General features: G+C 52.5%; 1 pseudogene; it reads left to right on the plus strand.

Moving 5' to 3' along the window:
* Positions 1–946: 946 nt before the first annotated feature.
* On the plus strand, positions 947–2,721 carry LOC145521875 (splicing factor U2AF 65 kDa subunit pseudogene; annotated as a pseudogene).
* The last annotated feature ends 7,117 nt before the right edge of the window (positions 2,722–9,838 follow it).

The following is a 9,838-nucleotide window of genomic DNA, read 5'->3' on the forward strand; positions in this document are numbered from 1 at the left end:
CCCCCGTCAAAACTCCAGAGGAGCCCCAAGCTTCCCGCTGCAACTCGTAAAAAACCACGAGATTCGATCCTCAACGTGAGATGAAGCCCGATTTCCTTACAGTGACTTCAGAGAAACGCTGAGTTCACTCTTGAAACTCAGATGGAAGCTTGACTCCCTCTGTGCCACTCCAGAGATGCCCCGAGATACCCGTCCCCCCTCGAGGGGAACCCCGAGTGTCCTGCCTCAACGCTTGACGAGGACCCAGGGCGCTGCAGTGACTCCTGAGGAATCCCGAGGCTGCCCCTGCCCCTCACCGCTTGAACGGAGGCACCCCGACCCCTCTGGGGTAACAGGGGAGACTGGCTGGTGCACCCGCCACAACTTGACAGCCCCCCGCCCCAACTCGAGAAGACCCACGTGATTCCATGCCCATCGCGAGATGAGGCCCTTTTCCCTTGAAGGGCGTTGAGAGCAATCCCCAGGTCCCTCTCTGGGCTTGAAGGGGGGCTTTACTCTTTTTGTGTGAACCCAGGTGACCCCAAGATACCTGTCACAACCTGAGAAGAACGACGAGCTTTGCACCACAAAGCGAGAGCATCCACGGGATCCCCCCTCAATGCGAGATGGGGCCCTTTGCAACTGCAGCACCTCGAGAGCAATCCTGAGTTCCCTCTGGCACTTGATAGGAGACTTGACTCCCTTTAGGCGGCCCCAGAGGTTCCCCGAGACACCCCTGTCCCCACTCGAGTGGAACCCCGAGTCTCCAGACACAGTTCGAGAGGGGCCCTGAATCCCCCCCCCCCCATCTTGTGAGGGAGGCCGACTTCCCTGACTCCACTCTTCGGGAATCCCTACTTTCCCTTGTACCTCAAGAGAAGGCTTCTCTCATGTACTGGGACTTGAAGGGAGACGCGCCAGTTCCGGCTCCAAGATGAAAGGTCACCGCATACCCCCTCAACGGCACATGGGGCCCAATTCCCTTGCAGCTACTCGAGAGGAGCCCCAGGTGCGCCCTGGCAACGCCAAAGGAGGCCAGGACTTCCCAGAGGCCACAAGAGAGGTTCCCTGAGCCCACCCCCGTCGGAACTCGAGAGGCAACCCCGGCTTCCCGCTGAAACTCATGGAAAAGCACGAACTTCGACCCTCCACGCAAAATGAAGTCCGATTTCCATTTGCACTGACTTGAGAGAAACGCTGAGTCCCCTCAACTCCCTAGGGGTGTCCCGAGATACCCATCCCCCCTCGAAGAGAAATCCGAGTGTCCTGCCTCAACGCTTCACGAACACCCAGGGTGTTGCAGCGACTCCTGAGGAATCCTGAGGGTGCCCCTAACCCCTCGCCGCTTGAAAACAGGCACCCCGACCCTGTTGGGGTAACAGGGGAGACTGACTGGGGTACCCGTCGCAACTTGAGAGCCCACCACCGCAACTCGAGAAAATCTATGTGATTTCACACCCATCATGAGATGAGGCCCTTTTCCCTTGCAGGGCATTGAGAGCAATCTCCCAGCCCCTCTCCCGGCTTGAAAGGGTCTTGACTCCTTCCTGTGACCCCAGGTGTCCCCTGAGTTACCTGTTTCAACCTGACAAGAACCCCGAGCTTCCCGCCACAACACGAGAGCGTCCACGAGATTCCCCCTCAATGCAAGATGGGGCCCTTTGCACCTGAAGTGCCTCGAGAACAATCCTGAGTTCCCTCTGGCATTTGAAAGGAGGCTTGACTCCCTTTAGGCGCCCCCTGAGGTTCCCCGAGATACCCTTGTCCCTGCTCGAGTGGAACCCCGAGGCTCCAAACGCAATTAAGAGGGGCCCCGTGTTCCCACCCTTATCTTGAGAGGGGGGGCTGACGCCCCTTCCTCCATTCGACAGGAATCCCTACTTTCCCTTGCTCCACAAGAGGAGGCCTGTCTCCTCTACTGAGACTCAAGAGGGGACTCGTAAGTACCGGCCCCAAGACGAAAGGTCACCGAGTAACCCCTCAATGGCACATGGGGCCCAATTCCCTTGCAACGACTCTAGGGGAACCCCAGCTGCCCCTTGGCAATGCCAAAGGAGGCGTGGACTTCCCAGAGGCAACAAGAGAGGCTCCCTGAGGAGGCTTTTTTTCCCTGAGGCCCCCCGTCAGAACTGGAGAGGCCCCCCTAGCTTCCCAAAAGAGCTGATGACATCGTTCGGGCTGCTCAAAGCCTTCAACCTGGTAAAGTACAGCGCCACCAGGCTCTCCAAGGGTTACGCCTTCTGTGAGTACATGGACATCAATGTCACGGACCAGGCCATTTCAGGGCTATGGGATGCAGCCGGGAGATTAGAAGCTGCTGGTACAGAGGGCGAGTGTGGGCGCCAAGAATGTCACACTGAGCACCATCAACCAGACCCCCAGGACCTTGCAAGTGCCCAGCCTGATGAGCTCACAGGTGCAGATGGGGGGCACCTGACGGAGGTGCTGTGCCTGATGAACATGGTGCTGCCCGAGGAGCTGCTGGACGACGAGGAGTATGAGGAGATCGTGGAGGACGTGAATGACAAATCTGGGAAGTACGGGCTGGTCAAGTCCATCGAGATCCCACGGCCCGTGGACAGCGTGGAGGTGCCCGGCTGCTGGAAGATCTTCGTGGAGTTCACCTCTGTGTTTGACTGCCAGAAAGCCATGCAGGGCCTGACGGGTCGCAAGTTTGCCAACAGAGTGGTCATCACAAAATGCTGGGACCCCGACTCTTATCACCGCTGGGACTTCTGGTAGAGGCGGCCAGGGAAGGCAGGGGCGGAGCTGGCTGGGGCTTCTCCCACTCCTGCTCACCCCCGTTTTCCCCCTCTGAAGACGATGGGCAGAGGAGTGAGAGCCGAATGACAGCCGGTAGCACCTGGAATGGCAGCAACTAAGGGTGGGGGTGGGGTGGGGTGGGGCGGGGCGGGGAGGGGACTGGGGAAGTGCGAACACAGACCCACACAGACACACGCACCCACAGACACAGAGGGAAGGGCGGGGAGGGGGTGACAGCAGGGCGGGGTCTGGCCTCCACAGCCCCTCCCTGAAGCAGTCTTCTGCCGGATACCCTCTTTCTCTTACCCTTCCCCACCATAGAAACAGCCGGTTTATATTTTATGGCCAAACTCTTTTGAATTTTGTTGTCTGGCCCGGTACCCTGCTCCTTCCCTCTCAGGACCACAGCTCCCGTCCTCCTGGTCTCTGGTCCTCACCCCAGTGTCCTCCTGATTCCTTATGTAGTTGATTCTCTCTAGTCACCCGGAACTGCCCTCCACCCTGTGGCCCCCGTCCTTCTCCTCCTCGCTGTGGCAGGTTCATATTTGCTAAGATCAGTTTTCTTGTTGAACTTTCTGTTGTATTAAAACAAACAAACAGACAGACAGACAGACAGAAAAAAAAAGGGTTTTGCAGGGAAAAAATTCATGAGGAGATAAGAGCATTTATGACAGTGTGCGCGGGTTTATACAGTTTATGCAAGGTAAAACCGGGCAGCAACTCCAAAACAAATATTTCATTCCAAATAGCAAAAAAAAAAAAAAAAAAAAAAAAAACCAGAAAGAAAGAAAAATGAAAATACTGAGAAATAAATTTAGCAATATAAAGTTGAAAACGTATTTGAAAACTACAATACGTTTTGAAAGAAACAAAAGTGAAAGTTGCTCAGTCATGTCCGATTCTTTTGCGACCCCATGGACAACTGAGTCTGTGAAATTCTCCAAGCCAGAATACTGGAGTGGGTAGCCTTTCCCTTCTCCAGGGGATCTTCTCAACCCAGGACTCGAACCCAGGTCTCTCGCATTGCAGGCAGATTCTTTACCAGCTGGAGATCTAAATAAATGGATCCACACCCACAGATTGAAAGTCTTGATGTTGCTAAGATGGCAATACACCCCCAACTAATCTACAGATTCAACACAACCTCTATCAAAATATCAGCTGACTTCTTTAGACGCTGCTGCTGCTGCTGCTGCTGCTGCTGCTGCTGCTACTGCTGCTGCTCAGTCACTTCAGTCATGTCCGACTCCTAGCGACCCCATGGACTGCAGCCCCCCCCCCCGGGCTCCTCCGTCCATGGGAGTCTCCAGGCAAGAGTACTGGAGTGGACTGCCGCTGCCTTCTCCGTCTTTAGACACTAGGCACCAAGCAAAGATCATTTACAAGAATGAGAAGTGCTTGCATCTTGCAGGTACTTTTGATGTGTAGATGAGGGTTTTACAAACTCTGAAACAGAAATCACTGCTCAGCCCTAGCCTCCCTGCCTCCAGGGCTCTCTCTCGCCAGGTAGATTGGTTGCAGGAAGGGGAACCCCTTCCAGGGCCCAAAACTGGGCTCTTGTCTAACACCTGGAAATGAATTGTCCGAGGAGACCCACGTGCTGACAAAGCAAGGGATTTTATTGGGAGAGGGCACCCGGGTGGAGAGCAGTAGGGTAAGGGAACCCAGGCGAACAGCTCTGTCGCGTGGCTCACAGTTTCGGGTTTTACGGTGATGGGATTCGTTTCCAGGTTGTCTTTGGCCAATCGTTCTAATTCAGAGTCTTTCCTGGTGGCACACGCATCGCTCAGCCAAGATGGGTGCTAGCAAGAGGGATTCTGGGAAGTGGACGGACACGCGGTGTCTCCTTTTGACCTTCCCAAACTCTTCCAGTTGGTGGTGGCTTATTAGTTCTGTATTCCTTAACAGGATCTCCTCCTGTCATAAAACAATGCATGCGAATGGTTGCTATGGTGCCTGGCCAGGGTGGGCGGTTTCCATCAGTGTGCTTCCCCTAAGAGATTTACTGAAAACTCACATAAAAGGCCTCACATCCAAACAAGGCCTGCTCTGTAATATAACCCAGTCACTGCCAGCTTAATTCTTAGAGGGGGCTGGGTGCAGAGGAACGCGAAGACCTCTGGAAACATCCGAATGGGGAAGAGCTAATATCCGAAAAGTTAGGAAAACTTGGGAGAGTCCGTGAAACCCTCACTTCGGATGTGTGCGGAAGCAGCCCTAGTCACTGCTCTGGACGCTTTCCTCTACGGTCCAGAAATCAGTTCAGTCGTTCAGCCGTGTCCGATTGTCCAACTCTTTGTGACCCCATGAACCGCAGCACACCAGGCCTCCCTGTCCATCACCAACTCCCCGAGTCCACCCAAACCCATGTCCATCGCGTCGCTGATGCCTTCCAGCCATCTCATCCTCTGTCGTCCCCTTCTCCTCCTGCCCTCAATCTTTCCCAGCCTCAGGGTCTTTTCCAATGAGTCAGCTCTTCGCATCAGGTGGCCAAAGTATTGGAGTTTCAGCTTCAACATCAGTCCTTCCAATGAACACCCAGGACTGGCCTCCTTTAGGATGGGTTGGTTGGATCTCCTTGCAGTCTAAGGGACTCTCAAGTGTCTTCTCCAGCTCCACAGCTCAAAAGCATCAATTCTTCTGCATTCAGCTTTCTTTATAGTCCAGCTCTCACATCCATACATGACCACTGGAAAAACCATAGCCTTGACTAGACGGACCTTTGTTGGCAAAGTAATGTCTCTGCTTTTTAATATGCTGTCTAGGTTGGTCATAACTTTCCTTCCAAGGAGTAAGCGTCTTTTAATTTCATGGCTGCAGTCACCATCTGCAGTGATTTTGGAGCCCCAAAAAAATAAAGTCAGCCACTGTTTCCACTGTTTCCCCTTCTAGCTGCCATGAAGTGATGGGACCGGATGCCATGATCTTAGTTTTCTGAATGTTGAGCTTTAAGCCAACTTTTTCAGTCTCCTCTTTCACTTTCATCAAGAGGCTCTTTAGTTCTTCTTCACTTTTTGCCATAAGGGTGGTGTCATCTGCATATCTGAGGTTATTGATATTTCTCCCAGCAATCTTGATTCCAGCTTGCACTTCCTCCAGCCCAGCGTTTCTCATGATGTACTCTGCGTATAAGTTAAATAAGCAGGGTGACCATATATATGCAGCCTTGAGGTTCTCCTTTTCCTATTTGGAACCAGTCTGTTGTTCCATGTCCAGTTCTAACCGTTGCTTCCTGACCTGCATACAAGTTTCTCAAGAGGCAGAGGTCAGGTGGTCTGGTATTCCCATCTCTGTCAGAATTTTCCACAGTTTGTTGTGATCCACACAGTCAAAGGCTTTGGCGTAGTCAATAAAGCAGAAACAGATGTCTTTTTCTGGTACTCTCTTGCTTTTTTCGATGATCCATTGGATGTTGGCAGTTTGCTCTCTGGTTCCTCTGCCTTAGAAAAAGCCAACTTGAACATCTGGAAGCTCACAGTTCAGGTATTGCTGAAGGCTGGCTTGGAGAATTCTAAGCATTAGTTTACTAACCTATGAGATGAGTGCAATTGTGTGGTAGTTTGCTCATTCTTTGGCGCTGCCTTTCTTTGGGATTGGAATGACAACTGACCTTTTCCAGTCGTGGCTACAGCAGAGTTTTCCATATTTGCTAGCATATTGAGTGCAGCCCGCGTTTCGCAGCCAGACCCTGTAAGTGAGAACTTCTTCAGCCGCCTAAAGTTGCTGCATGTGCAAACGGCCCCTTCTCGCATTGAGGTGGCATCCGGTGGACACTCTCGCATTGTGGTGCAAATCTGGTTGTTCTTCTCATGTTGGGACGCATATCTTTGTGGAAACCTTGGGCCACACGAACGGAGTCATGCCCTCTTTCAAACCTGGAGCGTGTCCGCGGGATTGTTCTCAGCGCTCTGCAAGGGAAAAGGGCCTCATCTCGCGAAGACATGGAATCACGTATGTTTTCTCAAGTTTCCGTGGGGGACTCTCGAGTTGCAGCAGGTACTCTAGCTAGTGTTGTCTGTTACCACAGCATTGTCACGATGCCTCCTTTCAAGCGGCGAGGGGCATGGGCAGCCTCGGGATTCCTCAGTAGTCTCTGCAGCTCACTGGCTCCTCATCAAATGTTGTTCCCCTTCAGGACGGATGGGTATCTTGGGGCACCTCTGGAGTGGCATAAAGGGATTCAAGGGGACTCAGCGTTTCTCTCAAATTACTGCAAAGAAAAGTTGGGCTTCATCTCGCGTGAAGGGTTGAAGCTCTTGCATTTCCACGAGTTGCAGCGGGGAGCTGGGGGTATCTCTCCAGCTCCGACAGGGGGTGCTCAAGGAGCCTGTCCTGATGCCTCTGGGCTGTCCAGGCCTCCTTTGGCATTGCCAGGGAGCAGCTGGGGCTCCCCTCGAGTTGCTGCAAGGGAATTGGGCCCCATATGCCCTTAAGGGTGGACGCAGTGACCTTTCATCTTTGGGCCGGAACTGGCGCGTCTCCCCTCGAGCCGCAGTAGAGGAGACAGGCCTCCTCTTGAGGTGCGAGGGAAAGGAGGGATTCCCAACGAGTGGAGGCAGGGGAGTCGGCCTCCCTCACGAGACAGTGAGGGAACTCGGGGCCCTGCTCGAACTGTGTCTGGAGACTCATGGTTCAACTCGAATGGGGACAAGGTTATCTCGGGGAATCTCTGGGGCCACCTAAAGGGAGTCAAGCCTCCTTTCCAGTGCCAGAGGGAACTCAGGATTGCCCTCAAGGCGCTGCAGGTGCAAAGGTCCCCGTCTTTGGCCAGACATGCTGTCTCCAGACCCGTGACCCAGACACATGGCCTAGAAACGTGACCCAGACTCCTGTTCCAGCTCACGTGGCCCAGACACCTGACCAAGACGCGTGACTTAGACACATGACCCAGACACGGGACTGAGTCACATGGACCCACACACGTGGCCCAGACACGTGGCCCAGACACAATAACCCAGACAGGTGGCCCAGACACATGGACCCAGACATGTGGCCTAGATACATGGACTCAGAGACTTGTCCCAGACACATGACCCAGACACATGGACCCAGACAAGTGGCCCAGAGTCATGACGCAGACACATATACCCAGATACGTGGCTTTGCCATGTGTCCTAGACACGTGACCAAGACTCATGCTCCAGGTCACATGGCCGGGACACGTGACCCAGACATGTGGCCTGGACACGTGACCCAGTCACTTGGCCCAGAGATGTGACCCAGACATGTGGCCAAGTCACCTGGACCAAGCCACGTGCCTAAACACTTGACCCAGACTCCTGTTCCGGGTCATGTGACGCAGGCCATGACCCAGACACACGACCAAGACACGTGGACCCAGACACGTGGCCCAGGCACATGACCAAGACACATGGCCTAGACACGTGACTCAGACTCATGTTCCATTTCACGTGGCCCAGACACGTGGCCCAAACCCGTGACCCAGACCCGTGACCCAGACACAGGGACTCTGATCATGGCCCAGACACATGGCCTAGACACGTAGCCCAGACACGTGACCCAGACACATGACCCAGACACGTGGGTTAAGGTTACGGTTAGGGTTAGGGTTCATGGTTAGTGTTAGGCTTATTGTAAGGGTTTAGGGTTATGGTTAGGGGTTAGGGTCAGGGTAAGTGCTAGGGTTAGAGTTAGGGTTATAGATAGGGTTAGGCTTTAGTTTTAGGGTTTGGGATAGGTTAAGGTTAGAGTTAGGATTAGAGTTTAGGGTTAGGTTTAGGGTTCAGGTTAGGGTTAGGGTTATGATTAGTGTTTGGTTTAGGGTTAGGTTTAGAGTTTGGTGTTAAGGTTAGGGTTAGAGTTAGGGTTAGGTTTTAAGTTTGGTTTTGTGTTAGGGTTAGGGTTAGGTTTAAAAGTTATGTTTATGTTTAGGGTTAGGGTAAAGGTTAGGGTAGGTTTATGATTAGAGTTAGGGTTAAGTTTAGAGTTAGGTTTAGGGTTAGATGAGGGTTTGGGTTAAGCTTAGGTTTAGAGTTAAGTGTTAAGGTTAGCGTTAGGGTTAGGGTTTAGGGTTAGGGATAGGGTTAAGGTTAGGTTTGGGTTAAGGTAAAGGTTAGACTAGGGTTTGGTAAGGGTTAGGTTTAGTGTTAGGGGTTAGGTTTAGGTTTAGGGTTTAGGGTTTGTGTTCAGGTTAGCGTTAGGTTTACTGTTAGGGTAAGGATTTAGGGTTAGAATTTGGGTTAGGGGTTATGGCTAGTGTTAAGGTTAGGTTTATGGTGAGAGTTAGGGTTAGGATTAGGGTAGGGTAAGGGTTAGGGTAATGGTTTGGTTTATTGTTAGGGTTAGGGTTAGTGTAAGTTAAGGGTTATGGTTTGTGTAAGTGTTTAGGGTTAGGGTTAGGGTTAGATTCAGTGTTAGGTTTAGGGTTAGGGTAAGGTTAGGTTTAAGTTTTAGGGATAGGGTTAGATTAAGGGTTAGGGTTAGGGTTCTGTTAAGAGTTAGGGTTAGGTTTAAGTTTAGGGTTTAGGGTTAGCGTTAGGTGTAGGGGTAGGGCTAGGGCTAGGGTTAGGGTTAGGGTTAGGGTTAGGTCTAGGTTTAGGGTTAGGTTTAGGGCTGTGATTAGCCTTAGTGTTAGGGTTAGTGTTAGGTTTAAAAGTTAGAGTTACAGTTAGTGTTTAAGGGTAGGGTTAGGGTTTATGGTTAGTTTTAGAGTTAAGTTTAGGGTTAGGATTAGGGGTAAAGGGCAGGGTTAGAGTTAGTTTAGGGGCCTCTTGGAGTTGCCAGGTGCCCTCAGGCAGGTACCTTGGCATGGCACCCTCCCCCCTCAGATGCACTCCACAGCCTCCTTCTCCATGAGCAAGACCACGCTGACCTAGGAATGTGTTTGCAAGGCCCCCAGCGTGTAGGCAGACACACGGCATGACTCGGAAATTGAGGCCCTGGGAGCAGGCCCGGAGGTCTGGCGTCTTTGGAGCCACACACTGGTTTCACGATAGAGTCCTGAAAACCCACTCTCTGGGGCTGCCTTTCTTGCCTCCAAGGACAATAGCATCCACAGACACCTGCGGCCTGAGAGTCACCCCCGGATGGAAAGCACTGGCTGGGAGGTCATTTTGCAGTGCGAATGGCCCCTGGG

This window comes from Giraffa tippelskirchi, chromosome 9 (assembly GCF_054371585.1).
Source record: "Giraffa tippelskirchi isolate mGirTip1 chromosome 9, T2T-mGirTip1v1.2.pri, whole genome shotgun sequence".
Classification (NCBI taxonomy): Eukaryota; Metazoa; Chordata; class Mammalia; order Artiodactyla; family Giraffidae; genus Giraffa; species Giraffa tippelskirchi.